At 47.5% G+C, this 17,509-nt stretch overlaps 1 non-coding gene across 1 annotated transcript; it reads left to right on the top strand.

Moving 5' to 3' along the window:
- Positions 1 to 287: 287 nt before the first annotated feature.
- On the top strand, positions 288 to 487 carry LOC144490185 (U2 spliceosomal RNA). The gene has a single exon (XR_013497171.1). It is a non-coding gene; the product is annotated as a U2 spliceosomal RNA (small nuclear RNA).
- The last annotated feature ends 17,022 nt before the right edge of the window (positions 488 to 17,509 follow it).

The following is a 17,509-nucleotide window of genomic DNA, read 5'->3' as shown; positions in this document are numbered from 1 at the left end:
ACAGTTAAGATGACCAATGGGAGGACTGAACCCAAATGGCATTGGACTCAAACTGGTGCCCTCTGAAATTTGGGGAATACTTTAACTGAGTGAGCAGGATCGGCTGGAATAATAGCTTTACAAGCCAACAACAATATGCATTTATGCAGTACCTTTAATGTCGCCGAACGTCAGGGGCATAATGAGTTAAAAGGTTGATGTCAGTGGGGATAAAGACAGGTGCTTGATGGCTGGCACAAATGTGATGGGCCAAAGGGCCTCTTTTCTGTGCTGTAAAATTCTATGACAAACCTTCTCGGCCTTTTGGCTAAGATCAAGTGTAGTTTTGGCATCCTGCACTTAGTTGAAGTCATGACGTTACACTGAGGCTTCATTTGAAGCAATTTTTTTAAAGAGGCATCTTGGACTTTTGGCTAAGATGCAAATGAGATCAAGCCTTGGAGAAGGTGCAATCCCTACTCCAATCAGCTTGGATCATGTAGATCAAGCCCAAGACAAGAAGTGGTGAGCCTGTTTTGTCAGCTTGGAACTGGAATGTCTCACTTGCTGAGACTTTGAATTGTACTTTGATTGGATGTAAACAAAAAAAAAACTCTATGACCGACCTTACACCCAATTGGGATTCCTGCCAGGTGGGTTAGTTTAAAATTGCCTCTGTTTTACAGCTGAAAATATCCCCACCACTTCAAACATGGGTGTGGCTAAGGGTGGGCTGCTGTCAGGGAACGTGGAAAACTTCAAACACAATTTAAAATGGTGCTGCAGGATGTTATTTGCGTTGACACAAAGCCTGCTATCCCTTGCCTTGTGTTATAGAGGTCAATACAGCATGTATTATAAGCAGAGCGACTTGTCCACTGAGTATTTCAGGGAACACGGTAACACCCTCAAAGAAACAAGAGAGGAAATAGGTGGGCTCCAGATCATATTTTTAGCAGCTTCATAAAGGCAGGAGCAACGGCTGTCCTCACATTCAGGGCGGGTACTTGAGACAAAACTAAAACTGTTAAGAGCAGTTAGCCTAAGGTCTGGAGCTACTCAACAATGGGTTCAGAGCAGAAATAGTTTTGGGGCAACTGAAAAGAGGAGGGAGTGGGAGACAATGTTAAGAACGAGAGAGAGGGGTGAGAGGAGGGAGAGAGGACACAACAAAAAGGAGAGGGAGAGAGAGAAAATGGCGAAAGGATGACTGCAAGTGAAAACGAGAAAGTAAAGGGTGGAAGGAGTAAAATAGAGGAATGGAACAGAACTAGGGGCAGAAAAAGAGAGGCAGAGAGATAGGAGAGGAAGACAGAAAGAATAGAAGGGATGGAAAGAACAGGGAGATGGAGAAATACTGGGAAGAACTATCAGAGACAAGAGTGAAAGAGAGCAAATGAATAAGGATAGACAGATGTGAAGCAGCAGGAAGAGAGACATATTAAAGAAATGGAGAGAAAGAGAGAATGCATGAAGGAGAGGCTGACAGGAAGGAACAGAGAGAGAGAGTGGAAAGAGAGAGGAGGTGAGAGGGCAAGGAGAAGGAAGAAGGGACTTGTTCAACTGGTGAGGGGTGCCTACATGCACAACACTGTGTGGGGGAAGGAGCTGAAAAAAGATGTTGTGTGTGAAGGGGAGGGAACTTTGATGGAGTACAGTGCATGTCAGAGTGGGGCTTGAATGGGGTACAATGTGTGTGTGTGAGGGTGGGGAGTTGGATGGGGTACAGTGTGTGTGTGAGGGGGGGGAGTTGGATGGGGTACAGTGTGTGTGTGAGGGGGGGGAGTTGGATGGGGTACAGTGTGTGTGTGAGGGTGGGGAGTTGGATGGGGTACAGTGTGTGTGAGGGTGGGGAGTTGGATGGGGTACAGTGTGTGTGAGGGTGGGGAGTTGGATGGGGTACAGTGTGTGTGAGGGTGGGGAGTTGGATGGGGTACAGTGTGTGTGTGAGGGGGGGAGTTGGATGGGGTACAGTGTGTGTGTGTGTGAGGGTAGGGAGTTGGATGGGGTACAGTGTGTGTGAGGGTGGGGAGTTGGATGGGGTGCAGTGTGTGTGTGAGGGTGGGGAGTTGGATGGGGTGCAGTGTGTGTGTGAGGGTGGGGAGTTGGATGGGGTGCAGTGTGTGTGTGAGGGTGGGGAGTTGGATGGGGTACAGTGTGTGTGTGAGGGTGGGGAGTTGGATGGGGTACAGTGTGTGTGAGGGTGGGGAGTTGGATGGGGTGCAGTGTGTGTGAGGGTGGGGAGTTGGATGGGGTGCAGTGTGTGTGTGAGGGTGGGGAGTTGGATGGGGTACAGTGTGTGTGTGAGGGTGGGGAGTTGGATGGGGTACAGTGTGTGTATGAGGGGGGGGAGTTGGATGGGGTACAGTGTGTGTGTGAGGGTGGGGAGTTGGATGGGGTCAGTGTGTGTGGGTGGGGAATTGGATGGGGTACAGTGTGTGTGTGAGAGTGGGGAGTTGGATGGCACAGTGTGTGTGAGGGTGGGGAGTTGGATGGGGTACAGTGTGTGTGTGAGAGTGGGGAGTTGGATGGCACAGTGTGTGTGAGGGTGGGGAGTTGGATGGGGTACAGTGTGTGTGGGTGGGGAATTGGATGGGGTACAGTGTGTGTGTGAGAGTGGGGAGTTGGATGGCACAGTGTGTGTGAGGGTGGGGAGTTGGGTGGGGTACAGTGTGTGTGTGAGGGTGGAGAGTTGGATGGTACAGTGTGTGTGAGGGTGGAGAGTTGGATGGTACAGTGTGTGTGAGGGTGGGGAGTTGGATGGGGTACAGTGTGTGTGTGAGGATGGGGAGTTGGATGGGGTACAGTGTGTGTGCGAGGGTAGGGAGTTGGATGGGGTGCAGTGTGTGTGTGAGGGTGGGGAGTTGGATGGGGTACAGTGTGTGTGTGAGGGTGGGGAGTTGGATGGGGTACAGTGTGTGTGTGAGGGTGGGGAGTTGGATGGGGTACAGTGTGTGTGTGAGGGTGGGGAGTTGGATGGGGTACAGTGTGTGTGTGAGGGTGGGGAGTTGGATGGGGTACAGTGTGTGTGTGAGGATGGGGAGTTGGATGGGGTGCAGTGTGTGTGAGGGTGGGGAGTTGGATGGGGTGCAGTGTGTGTGTGAGGGTGGGGAGTTGGCTTTGCATTAATCCAAATGTCAGGAAAGTTTTTTATTTGTTCATTAACTAGTTTGAACTAAAAGCTGATAATTGTGCAGAGCCAGTCATTATTGATGATTGAAAATATTGAGTGAAATGTAATTTCTGACACCTCGAGAAATCTATTTCCAATCTGCTTCCTCCTGTCCTGGGCACATGTGAACCATTCTATTACATCTTCCACTGTAAGATGTTTGAATGTTGCTGGTTTTACAGTTTCACCAGTCCCTGTCACTTTCCCAGACAGCATCAAAAGCCACTAAAATGCCTCTCTCCCAAATCTTGGGGAGGTGTTAAAATTCTAATCTGATCATTACAATGTCTTGTACAGAGGAGAATTTACAACAAATATTTTCTCCTTATCAGAGAATCATAGAAACCCTACAGTGCAGAGACAGGCCATTCGGCCCATCGAGTCTGCACCGACCACAATCCCACCCAGGCCCTACTCCCATATCCCTACACATTTACCCGCTAATCCCTCTAACCTACGCATCTCAGGACACTAAGGGGCAATTTTAGCATGGCCAATCAACCTAACCCGCACATCTTTGGACTGATGACTGGGATTTTGAGCTGGCGTTGCTGGAGTTGAATTTTTTTGACAACATCAATGTGCATTTGAATAGCGCCTTTACAGTAAAACAGCCCAGGTTGCAACACGGAAGCAAAACCAGACAACATCTGTCACCAAGCAATGTGGTTGACCCTTTAATACCCCTCTTAGATGGTGCGGCAAGTCCCACAAAGGCAATTAAAGATGGGCAATAAATGCTGGCCCAGCCAGCAATTCCCACATCCCATGAAAGAATAAAGAAATATAAAAGAAGACACATAAAGAGGTGCCTAGACCAGTATCCAAAGAGATAGATTTTAAGGAGTGTCTGGAAGCAGCTAAAAGAGAATCAGAGGGTTAAGGAAGGAATTTCAGAGCTTTGGATCCAGGCAGCTAAAGGCACGGCCACCAGTGGTGGAGGGATTCAAATTGGAAATGCGTGAGAGGCCAGAATTAGAGATCAGGATTTGCGGAAGGAATATAAAGGTTTGACATGAAAAGACCCACTGCTCCATTGACCTTGCCCTTCCTTCCCCAGCCTGGTGTTGCCTGAACTAACATTATCCCCAGCCCCTGCTCACCCACCCACCAGCAGCCTTGCCATCCCCCGGGAGCACCGCACACCTTTCACGCCGCTTGTTCAGATTCCTTCCGCTTCACTGATAGGGAAGGGAAGTCAGGCAAGTTTCCGTCATGAGCAGGATATCCTCTCTCTGTCCCGGCTCTTCGCCTCGCTGTGCGTCGCCCAGACCTTCTTTAACCCCCGTCCCCTCCACCCTCGTTCCCGCAGGATGTGACAATTCTGTAACCGAGAGCATTTCCTCAGCCGCCCAGCTTCCTCGGGCATTGGCAGCTTTCTGGGTTACTGGCCTCAGAACACAACACTCAGAGCTGAGGGAGTATCAAGGAGTGCTACAGGGGAACAGGCTCCAGCTAACCCTAAACCCAAAATCCCCTCCCCCCCCCTCCTCACCTTCTCTTAAAGACTTGCCCTCAGCAGTGTTACCAACAAAAAATTACAAGGGCAATTATTGAAAGAGAGGTGGAATTCGGTGTCTATTCAATTTCCGATTGGCCGGGACACTGTTATGTTGGGCAATCGGGGAAGGTGGTGGAGCAACCACAGGCAGGAGTCTGCGATGGCAAACCAGGACTGAGTCCAGGCGGAATTGGCAGCCCCGATTTGGGACTAAACCCAAGGCCTGTGTGCGAACATCAGTGCCACCCATAATACTGTGCAGGGTAAGGGGACATGTTAAGACCTTGTGGTGATTCTCCCTTTAAGGGCGACACACGCATGGTAAGGGTCACCTGTCCTGGTTGGCCAATCGGGACTTAGAGTAGGGAACCACCCCAGGGGGAGGGGTTCAACAAGGTAGGTGGCATTCCAGAATTAGCTGCTGCTCATAGAATCCCTACAGTGCAGAGGGAGGCCATTCAGCCCATTGACTGTGCACCCACTCTCTGACAGAGTGTCTTACCCAAGCTCTCTCCCCCACCGTGTACCTGTAACCCCACACATTCACTATGACTAATCCCCCTAAACTTACCATCTTTGGACACTAAGGGGCAATTTAGCATGGCCAATCCACCTAACCTGCAAATCATTGGAGTGTGGGAGGAAACCGGAGCACCCGGAGGAAACCCACGCAGACACGGGGAGAAGATGCAAACTCCACACAGACAGTCACCCGAGCCGGGAATCGAACCACTGTGCCACCGTGCCGCCCATAGACCCCTGTCAATAAATCCTTAGTTGTTCACTCTAAAGGTGCATCATTACAGGCCTCCTCCCCTCTTTCCCCAGGTACCGCTGTCTCTGGCCTTCTACTACTTCTCCCATCCCCACACCCTCTAACACCCCATCTTTGTGGAGCCATGCTTTCCTGTGCAAATTGGAACACATCTGGAGGTAACTCCAGTACTATCAGCCTTTTTTTGTTTAGAACACAACTGTATTTTTATAATTAATGAACACGACGTGAAAAAAAATTCTCCTGGTTTTTTTTGGAAGCAGCAAGTGTCCTGAAGATTAATCTTCAATTCCCAGATATTCGAGAGAAATGTGGGAGTTTTGAAAATCCCAAGGAGCACAGCGGAGGGCAATTCGAAGGCTGAGTGTAACCTGTGTGTTAAGTAAAGCAATATCACTCACAAGGGCGTTCAGAAATCCTGTGGGGACTGTGAGCAGGACAAATATAAAGCTCTGTTTAAGTACAGTTTGAAATCTGCTACTTTATCTCTGGCTATCTCTCGTCTAAATAGTCAAGCCTCCTCCCACTCTCACCCACCTTGGATTCTCCCCTCCCCCTCTCTGTCTGTCTAGAATGAGAAAGCAGACAAAGACTGTAAAGACTCATCAATCTAGTAGTGGGCAACTTTGTATATGCTGAGTGTCAGGGACAGGCCAGGGGAGGTCCAGAAACAGGATGGATTGAGCCTAAGGGGAGAAGGCTCTGCTCCTAATGTGTGGAACAGCCCAGCTTCCTGCTGATGCTCATCTTATTTTGTATGTGTGCCACCTGAGGTCATGATCACTGCACAGCTTTCCCACTGAGAACAGCTGAGCAGTTTTGTGTTCACAATCACCAAATCCACAAGCCATTAGGGAACACAGGGCAGGCCCAGTATACACAGGAGCTCTGCATTGAGAAAACACATGATTCTCTCTCTCCTTCACTGGCTGATGTGCCCTGCCCCTCTGTGTGTCTCTGTCTCCTCCCTGTCACTCTCTCCCTATATCTCTCTGTCTTTCTCTCTGTCTCTCTGTCAGTCTTTCTTTCCATCTCTATGACCCTCTGTCTCTCTCTCTCTGTCAGTCTCTCTCTCCATCTCTCTGTCTCTTGCTCTTTCTCTTGCTCACTCTCTCTGTCGCTCTCTATTTATGTCTGTCTCTGTTTCTCTGTCTTGCTCTCTCCCTGTCTCTTTCCCGTCTCTCTCTCACTCTGTCTCTCTCCATCTATCTCTGCCTTGTTCTCTCTGTCTCTCTCTGTCTCTGTCTGTCTCGCTTTCCCGTCTCTCCCTCTCTCTGACTGTCTCTCTCAGACTGGCTAGGGTACCCTGCCCCTTCCCTTTCTGTCTCTTTCTTTCTCTCTGTCTCTGTCTGTTTCTTTCTCTCTCTCTCTCTCTCTCCCTCCCCCTCCCCTGCAACCCCCGCCCCCCACTGTCTGTCTCCCTCCCTCTCTGTCACTGGTTGATTTTCCCTGCTCTCTCTCTCTTTCTCTCTCCCTCCCCTCCTCTCTCTCTGCCTCTCTCTGTTTTTCTCTCTCCCTGAATCTTTCTCTCTCTCTGTCTCCCTCTCTCCCTGTCTCTGTCTTTCTGTCTGTCTCTGTTCCTGTCTCTCTCTCTCTCTTTCTGTCTCTCCCTTACTATCTGACTGGCTGGGTGGCCTGCCTCCTCCTTCTCAGTCTCTATCTCTCCCTCTCTGTCCGCTTCTCGCTGTCTCTTCCCTCTCTCTCTATCTGCCTGTCTCTGTCTGCCTCCCTCTCTCTGGGTGGTGTCCCATGGCTCTTGCTCTCTCTGCCTCTGTCCGTCTCTCTTACTGGCTGGTGTCTTCTGCCCCCTCCCTCTCCCTGTGCTGCTCTGCCCTCCTCTCTCTTTCTCCCTCACTCCCTCGCTCTATCTCTGGGCCCTATTTTACCATTTTGATTCTAAGTGCTGGGCGGACTTGAAACTGAGGATGTTTCAGATCTGACTTTTAGACCCGTTCAGAGGCGCCCCCATCCACACTCTGCCTGTAAAAATATCAGCGAATCCAAATCGCACTGCACAAGCCTGTGGGAGGGGCTTAAAGCGGCCGAAATCCTGCCGCTCCGATCGGCGCCTCCAACTGCGCATGCGCAGAAGAAAAATGATGGAATGCTGCTCCCCTGCCACATCCCTCCCAGGGTGGATAATGCCTCCCTACCCCACACCATTACTGACCCCCTTATCCCCCCCCCCCGCCCCCTCCCACACCCAGACCGATCGCGGGCCCCTACCCCCCTCCCAACGGACGAGAGAAAACAGGCGCAACACGATGGTAAAATCGGGCCCAGTGCCCCCGGCTACCATTGCAGTACTGAGACAGTGCTTCATTGTTGGAGGTACTGTCTTTCGGATGACAATGTTAAACCGAAGTCTTATCCACCCCTATGGTGGAAGAAAGTTCCACAGCACCATCAGAGGAAGAGTAGGTGAGAACCCCACGCCCCAGTGCCCTGGCCGATAGATAACCCTCAACTGATACCACTGAAACAGATTGATATGGATGTGATCTCACTGCTGTTTCTGGGACCTTGCCGTGTGCCAACTGGCTACCTGGGTCAAAACTGACATTACTCCATCAGCAACACAGAGCCCACCACGATACACAGACAAGTGTTTGTCAACAGTTTGAAAGGGGCAAGGATGTACAGCATTAAGTCACATTTAAATGTCAGCTTAATTACAACAGTGACTACCCTTAAAACAGTACCCCATGACTGTAAAGCACTTTGGGATATCCTCCGTTCAGGAAGGGTGCTACACAAATGCAAGTCTTTCCTTTCACAGTGACTGATGTTCTCTGTGAGTATGTCATCATCGATGTCTGTAAGAGTCTCGACAGGTTTTGATCGAGTGGATACGGAGAGATTGTTTCCATTTGTGGGGGAGTGCATAACTAGAGACCATCAATATAAAATAGTCACCAGGAAATCCATCGGGGAATTCAGAAGAAACTTCTCCACTCAGAGAGTGGTGAGAATGTAGAACTCGCTCCCATAGGGAGTGGTTAAAGTGAATGGTCTCGGTGTATTTAAGGGGAACCCGGTCAAGGAGATGAGGGAGAAGGGAATGTTATATAAGATTGATTTAGGTGAGAAAGTTGGGAGGAGGTTTGAATGGAGCATAAATTCCAGCAAGGACTGGTACTGCCATATAATCTATTTAATGCTAAAGTTCAAATCGTAGATCAAACCAGAGATAAAGGTGGGGGGTTGGGGGAAAGCATGATCCAGAAAATAAAGAGGCAGCTCTAACTGTGTCGCGGTTGAGCGTTCTGCTGAAGAGCTCCCCCTGATGGCTAAAGTAGCATTGATTGGAAAAGGAATGGTCCTGGAGTGGGTGGGTAGGTTTTGCACTCAAGGAGCAGTGCACTCAGCCTAACCAACCCAGCAAACTGTGCCACCAGCAGGTGGGAGGTTGGTCATGCAGGCAGGGGCCGGTCGGGCTGCGACGTCCCTCTTGGTTAAGTAGCTGACTAAAACCACTGAGCGGAGTTCTCAACAGTCACATGCTCAGGTGGAGCTGGCTTCTTGGCTTCGCAGTCACCTGTCCCATAACCCACAACCCTGCTCCTCATCCCAGGCACCTCCTTTCTCTGACCCGATCGAACAGCCAGGTTGCTAGGGGTGACCTGAAATCGGGTGATGCAGGGCGGGTGTAACACTGAGCTCCACTCCCTGGGCCCCTCTATGAAAGAATGGTCACTCCAAGGGAACTAATGGAGTTAGTGCCAAGGCTTGAAGCTCGGGAAGCATCCGAAGAGGCAGATTGACGGTCCTAGGATAGTTCTGGAAATCTTCAGAAAGATTAAGCCCCAGGCAACCCTGGAGGAAGATCAAAACAAGGGTCAATTAAAAATGGTGCTTTTCACTCATTTTCTTTGAGCATTTTTTGTTCACTAGTTCTAAAACATTCAGACACGAGAATAAATAGCTGACAGTCCAGTTATGTAAAGAGTATTCAGTTACCAAGAAGAGTCATGTTGGACTAAAAACATTTGCCAGAATTTTACCGCCTTTCCCGCCCAAGGCTCGTAAAATCCCGCTGAAGGCGTTCTGTGAGCCTCGCCTGCCCCGATTCCAGGTTGGGCAAGCCAGTACAACTCCAGCCATTAACTCTGTTTCTCTCTCCATAGAAGCTGCCAAGTATGCTGAGTTTTTCCAGCCTTTTCTGTTTACATTTCAGATTTCCAGCATCCGCAGTTTTTTGTTTAAATTTGAGTGATGAATTCACTTCCGGTCCTCTCCCAGGAATGCCCACCCTGAAGCAGTTCTGCTCCTCTTTTCAATGGAATTTCTCTTCAACAATATCGTCTCCACCCCCTTTGTCTTGCGCTCCATGATATCTTTGTCATTGTATCTCCCCCACTGTCACTCAGTGAGGGGCAGCCTCGGCTAGTGCGTGGGCCGCATGAGTGGCCCTCCTTCATTCAATGGGCCGCAAGATTGAAATCGAGTTTGTTGGCTAATCGTGGCCCCTCGAATAAGATTGAATGCATTTAATACCCGTCGAAAATTTCATAATGAGTTACGGAAAATGCTTCATCATTTTTATATTGATAGAATTAAGTGGTTAAAAACAAAGTAAACATTTACACTTTGAACAAAGTGTGGGCACAGCTCTCACAGTCAATGTGAGCAACCAGCACACACCTCACTTCACTTGTCCTTGCTTTACATGTGAATAACCTGAGTCAGAGCGGTGAGAAAAAAACGATGCGGACAGAAATCAGTGGAAGATGCGCTGCGCATGGGCAAGGGTCAACAAACTGTCTCATGGCTGCACTCAGAACCCTGATAGGCCGCAAGTTCTCTCTGGGCCGTAGGTTTCCCACCATTGATCTAACCTATCCCTGAACTTCTCTTTTTCTCCTCCTCGCATTTTCAACAACATAACACCTATGGCTCTCTCTCTTCCGCTCTGAAGGAGAGTTATATGGGACTCGAAACGTTGACTCTGCTTCTCTCTCCACAGATGCTGCCAGACTGGCTGAGTGTTCTTGTTTCCAGCTCTCTGCTCAGGTTACAGGTAATGAGTATATTCACTCTCCAATTGGCCATGAGAAGGTCGGGCACCACGAGGATGACCAATGGATTGAGGGTGGGGGGGGTGGGTGGCTGAAGGTCATGTGATGACACCTCCAGGAACATGTCTATCCAGAGATGGCAACCCAAAGAGGCTGGAATGTCACTCCTGCTACCTTCTGTCCATTCTACTGGCTTGTTAAACTGTTGACATTGCCGATAAATGGAGCAAGTCTTTTGAGCAAAGCTAGGCTATGAAGAGGGATAGTGAGAATCGAGCCTGACTCTTCACTTCCTGCTGCTGGGGGATTGCTTCTCATTTTCTTCAAACTGTTGCCAGGGCTGGTATCGTACTCTCCTGAATGTACCAATGAAATAAACAGATAAACTAATAATCAAATTAACTAATTAACACCTCCTTAAAGCAGCACTGTGATGAAAAAAGACAAAACTTCAAAGGAAACAACAAATTAATTGAATGTTCCCGGGGATGGCACTCTGGCACCTGGACTGCGCTCCTCAGGCATACCCGCTGACTCCACAAGCTTCCCCCTCCAGGGACACACCCAGGCACCAACGTAGCCCTGCCAGGTGGTCTGTCGGCTCAAATGACCCTTGCGTGCCCGCTGCCCGGATCTACTTTGGCCAGGGCTGAGCGGGATTTATTGGCTCGTTGTCAGTGAGTATGAGTGCCCTGTGACATTGGCAACCAGCACAAAGCTCTGGCATGCTGATTCGGGCTGTGGGAACCCAGCAAATCATCAGGGAGTCGGATCCAACTCCAGGCCTGAAGGCAGCTGGGGTGTGCATGAGGGAGAAAGGCAAGAACATTGTTGACCTCACAGCCCCTCCTTTCCAACATAAGAGGGAGGACCTCAGACCTGGTTACTGTTCCTGATCGCGATACAATCACGCCTGCTGGACAATACATACCTGTGGCTGTCAGGGGAAATCGAACTTTGCAGTGATGTCTAGCAGAGTCAAATAGACAGCCACGTTTCATAAACTTACATCCTATTAAGTGCACAGGAATAGACTCTTCAGCCATACTGATCCATGTCAGTGTTTATGTTCTATATTAATCTGCTCCCCATGCTATTTCACCTCACCACATCAACATACCCTATATTTGTGCTATTTGCCTCATCTTCATCTTCTAACCACTCTCTGTGAAGAAATGTAGGGGAGGTGGTGGTGTTGTGGCAATGCCATTGGACTCGTAATCTGGAAACTCAGGCTAATGCTCTGGGGACTTGGGTTCGAATCCCACCATGGCAGCTGATAGAATTTAAATTTAATAAATGGAGAAATGAAAGCTGGTCTTGGTAAGGTAACCAGGAAACTATCACCAATTGTCACAAAAACCCCAACTGGTTCAACAACTTCCTTTAGGGAAGGAAATCTGCCAATGTGCTATCCTTACCTGGTCTGGCCTACATGTGACTTCAGATCCACAGCAATTGTACCAAGCTGTTGCAAAAAGGAATAACATTGGACAGACAGCACTGTGGGTATAACCTGCTCAATATTAACTTAATGGTTCAAGAAGGTGGCTCACAACCAATTGTGGATGGGCAACAAATGTTGTCCTTCCCAATGATGCCCATATCCCATGAAAGAATAAAGAAAAATTTCTCCTGAATTCCTTATTATACTGATTAATGACTCTTACATTTATGACCCGTAGTTTTGGACTCCCCTATGCACCCTTCATAATTTACAAGATCTCTAGCCGAAATGTTCCTCAATCTTTTATTCACAGTCACTTAGGAAGAACACCCAAGTCTAAAGAGAGGGTTTCAGATATGATGACGAGTTTTGAGAGAGTGAATCAACAACAATCTATTTTCTCTTGTTGGGAAGCAGTGACGATGAATCATCAAGCTAAACTTCTCACTAGGAGTGAGGGGGAGAGGTTAGGAGAGATTTCTTATGAGGAGGTTTGTTGACACGGAGAATGGTTTCCGGAGAGACTGGATGAGGCAGTGTATTTTTTTTAGGTAAAATTGGGGAAGTGAGGAAGAAAATAGCGCAGTATTAAGATTGGTTTTGTATTGCTCTTGCAAAGTGCTGGGACAGGCATGATGGGCCAAATGGCCTCCTTCCGTACTGAAGGAGAAGTTAGCAGCTGAAGAAACATTAAAATTCCACTTCTGCTCTCACTTCTGCTTACATGGCAACATTTTCACTCCACATTGCTATAAAAACTAGACTGCCCAGACTTTGTGACTGTCACACCCAGGGGAGCAGCCAATGAGTCATTTCAGGAAGTCCAGGGAAAAAAACATAACTGGTGCACGGGTTTTTTTTAAAATTCAGTCAGTGATTTGATTTCCTCTTCAACTTCTGGTTATACAAGACCTGTTTAACACACAAAATGTGTCACAAAGAAGCCCTCATTCTCTGTGAGCACCTCTGAACGCCACAAACTCTCCTTAGTTTAACCTTCTGTTCTTCGGCTCAAAATCTCACCCCACTACCCTTTATGAATTCTTGCCCTTTGATCCAAATTAATTGATTGGTCGACAAATCGACTCTGGTTGGCTGAAGCGTTGTCATGGAAAAAGGAATAGGGAAATAGGCAACTATAGGCTCCCCAAACTCCCAGGTAATTCAAAATAGGCATGAGGCTCAAGCATATTCCTTTTGTTTACAACAAGCAGGTCCTTAGTATAGTTATTATAACATTCAGGATTGTTCAGCAAGTGTTGCTCAATTGCAGGATCACACTCAACAGTAGGTGTTTCTTAGAATCCCAACAGTGCAGAAGAGGCCATTTGGCCTATTGGGTCTGCACCGACTCTCTGACAGGCTATCTTACCCAGACCCTCTCCCCCACCCTTACACTCTAACCCCACACATTTGCCACGACAAATCCACCCAATCCACATATCTTTGGACACTAAGGAGCAATTTTGCATGGTCAATCAACCTAACCCGCACATCTTTGGACTGTGGGAGGAAACTGGAATACCCGGAGGAAACCCACGCAGACACGGGGAGAAAGTGCAAACTCCACGCAGACAGTGACCTGAGGCAAGAATTGAACCCGGGTCCCTTGAGCTGTGAAGCAGTAGTGCTAACCACTGTGCCACTGTGCCGCCATAGGGGTTTACAAGCCTGAGCTTGTTGAGTACGGGCAGCTGAAGGAACATAATGTTTGAGTTAAGAGACAATTTAAGATAATCAGTCGAGCTTGCAAGGTGGTTCATTTACACTTGCTAGGAATGACAACCATTCAGAAGCAGGAACCAATACTGTGCAAACAAAAGGAATATGTTCAAGCATTGCAACTTTTTGAATTACATCGGAGCTTGGGAAGCCTATTGTTCTGTGTTGCTTTCTCCATGGCAACACCTCAGCCAATCATCTTGCTAACCAATCAACACCCTGTTCTCCTGTAGTCTAAATGATTGTGGTTATTTAAAATTCTAATGTTTGTCCTGATGAGTGTGAGATGAAAGATGAAAAGTCTCTCTCTTCAGCGATAATCAAGTTCTGTAGTACTGAGCGATCCAGTCTAAAGGTCATGACCTCGTTCACTATGTATGCAGTCTCTGGCACATCACTTGTTCTGTCTGACTGCTCAGAGTGAGAACGCAGGAGCATTCAATGGAGAAGCCTCATAGCCCACATGGGCATTAGCACATTGCTTAGATTGGGAGATGCTGTGCATAAATTGGCTGCTGCCTTTCCTACATTACAACAGTAAATACACCTCTGAAAGTATTTTGTTGGCCGTAAAGAGCTTGGCGATGTCCTGAGATTGGGAAAGATGTGAGATGACTTCCTTTTTCTTTTCCTCCATGTTAGTAGTTAAAAACCCGTTATTAAATTCATTGGGTTACATAAGTCAGCTTTGCATTGATATCGTGCTTTTTGTGACCACAGGATGTCCCATAACGTTTGACAGCCAATGATGTACTTTTGAAGTGTAGTCATTGTTGTAATATGGTAAAGGCAACAAACAATAACAGCAAGCCCCCACAAACAACAATGTGATCATCTGTTGATGGTAACATTAGAATTAGAAGCAGGAGTAGGCCATTCGGCTCTTTGAGCCTGCTCTGCCATTCAACAAGATCATGGCTGATCTGATTGTGGCCCTAGCTCCACTTTTCTGTCTGCTTCCCATAACCCGTGACTCCCTCGTCGATCAAAAATGTAATTCAACTTTGAATGTAGTCAATGACCCAACTTCCACTGCTCTCTGAGAAACAGGATTCCGCAGATTAATGACCCCCAGAGAGAAGGAAATTCTCCTCTCAGTCTTAAATAGGAGATCCTTAATGTTTAAATGGTATCCCCTGGTTTCAATAAGATCACCACTCATTCTTTCAAATTCCAACCGGTATAGGCCCAAACTGCACAATCTGACTGACTGTATTATGATTTTCAAAATGTCCTGCTCTTGACTCTTTAATAATGGATTCTAGCATTTTCCCTATGTCAGATGTTAGGCTAAGTGGCCTATAGTTTTCTGCTTTCCGCCTCTCTCCTTTCTTGAACAGAAGTGTTATATTTGCTATATTCCAATCATCTGGGACTTTCCCAGAATATAGGAAATTTTGGAAGATCACAGCCAATGCACCCACTATCTCTGCCACCACATGCAGGTCACCAGGTCCAGGGATTTGTCAGCCTTTTGATCCAATCGTTTTCTCAGTAGCTTTTCCCTCATGATTGTGATTGTTTTACATTCCTCCCCCTCTTTTAACCATTGATTTTCAAGCATTCTTGAAGTATTTCAGTGTATTAAGTATTTTCAAGTATTCTTCAAGTGTCTCCTACACTAAACGCAGACAAAAAAAATACCTGTTCAACGTTTCCTCCATTTATTTGTTTCCCAATATTAATTCCACAGTCTCACCTGCTAAGAGATTAACGGTCACTTTAGTTACTCTTTCCTTTCGTAAGTACTGGTAGAAACGCTTACTGATTTTAGATTTCTAGCTAGCTTTCTCTCATACTCTATTTTCATTCTTTCACTGGCTTCACTGGCTAGGCCAGCATTTGTTTCAATTCCAAATCTCTTCCGCACCTAGTGTTGCACTAAAGCAGACTTTTGTCTGTTTCCATACCTAGTAATTCCTGCAACAGGTCACTAGTCTGTTGCTAGGGGCTGATAGCTTGAGGGGTGCCACTCTACATCTAGCAAGGCTGAGCAGGAGTCTCTCCCACTCTTACCGCCAGCCATTGGTGTGTTTGAAAGAATTTACAGTTTGACACTCAACGTGTTTGGCTGCATTATGAATGTACCTTCCTTGGTCGTCAAGACCTGGGGTGAGACTCGAACCCGGAGTTTCTGGCTCAGAGACAGGGACACTACCCACTGCGCCGCGGGACCCCAGCATTTGTTGCCTGCCCCTAATTGCCCATGAGAAGATAGTGGTGAGCTGCCTTCATACAACACATTTCATACAATCCCTTCAGTACAGAAGGAGGCCATTCAGCCCATCGAGTCTGTACGGACCACAATCCCACCCAGGCCCTATTCCCATAACCCTACACATTTACCCTGCTAATCCCCCTGGTACTAGAGTCAATTTAGCATGGCCAATCAACCTAACCCGCACATCTTTGGACTTTGGACTGTGGGAGGAAACCGGAGCACCCAGAGAAAACCCACGTAGACATGGGGAGACAGTGCAACTCCACACAGACAGTGACCCGAGACCGGAATTGAACCCGGGTCCCTGGCGCTGTGAGGCAGCAGTGCTAACCACTGTGCCACCGTGCCGCCACTTCTTGAACTGCTGCAATCCATGTGGTGTAGGTAGACCCATAGTGCTTCAGGGAAGAAGTTCCAGGATTGTGACCCAGCGACAGTGAAGCAACAGTGATATATTTCCAAGTCAGGATCGTGTGTGGCTTGGAAGGGAACTTGCAGGTGGTGTTGTTCCCTTGCGTCGAATGCCCTTTCCTTTCCGCACCTAGTGTTGCACTAAAGCAGACTTTTGTCTGTTTCCATACCTAGTAATTCTATGTGGTAGAGGTTGCAGACTTGGAGCGTGCTGTGACACTGCTGCCACTGCATCGGTGGTGGAAGAGGTGAATGTTTAAGGTGGTGGATGGGGTGCCAATCAGGCAGGCTGCGCTGTCCTGGATGGTATCGAGCTTCTTGAGAGTTGTTAGAGCGACATCCATCCAGGAGAATATTCCATCACATTCCTGACTTGAACTTGAATGGGTTTGAGGAGTCAGGAGGTGAGTTATTTATCGCCAGATTCCTAAAGAGATGTTTAGGGAAAACCTCTTCACCCAGAGGGTGGTGGCAGGAACCTTCAAATTATTTAAAAGATACCTAGGTCTGCATTGAAGTGCTGTAACCGGCAAGGATACGGACCTGGTGCTGGAAGGTGGGATTAGAATGAATGGCTTGTTTTTTTATTCCTTGGCCAGCGCAGACATGATGGGCTGAATGGCCTCTTTCTGTGCTATTTTTCTATGGCTCTATGTCTTGGGGCTGAGATGAGTAAAATTCAACATCCACAACCATCTTCCTTTGTGCCAGGTATGACAGCAACCACAGCAACCAGCAGACAGTTTTCTCATTGACTCTAATTGCTCACTCCTTAACTTTTAAAGTTATTCTTTGCTCGTTTCTGAAATCTTCTGACCTTCCACCGACCTTTACAGAATTGTATGCTTTTTCTTCAATTTGATAATATAATTAATTCCTTACTTAGCCACAGATAGTGCATCCTTCTCATAGTTTCTTTCTCTATGGAATATATCTTTAATGAATTACAAAATATATCCTTAAATCTTTGCCACTTCTTCTTTACTATCCTACCTTTTAACCTATTTTCCCAGTTCATTTTAGCCAGCTCTGTCTTCATATCCTTGTAATTGCCTTTATTTGAGTTCAAGGCACCAGTCTTAGACTCACACTTCTCACCCTCAAACTAACTGAAATTCTATCATGCAGGAGCCTAGAGGCTCCTCTACTATGATGCCATTAATTAATCCTGTCTCATTGTACATTACAGGTCTAAAATAGTTTAAGAACATAGAACATAGAAAAGCTATAGCACAAACAGGCCCTTCGGCCCACAAGTTGCGC

The sequence above is a fragment of the Mustelus asterias genome, unplaced genomic scaffold (assembly GCF_964213995.1).
Source record: "Mustelus asterias unplaced genomic scaffold, sMusAst1.hap1.1 HAP1_SCAFFOLD_2987, whole genome shotgun sequence".
Lineage (NCBI taxonomy): Eukaryota > Metazoa > Chordata > Chondrichthyes > Carcharhiniformes > Triakidae > Mustelus > Mustelus asterias.
Note: the sequence above shows the minus strand (reverse complement) of the source record. Positions and strands in the feature narration are given on the sequence as shown.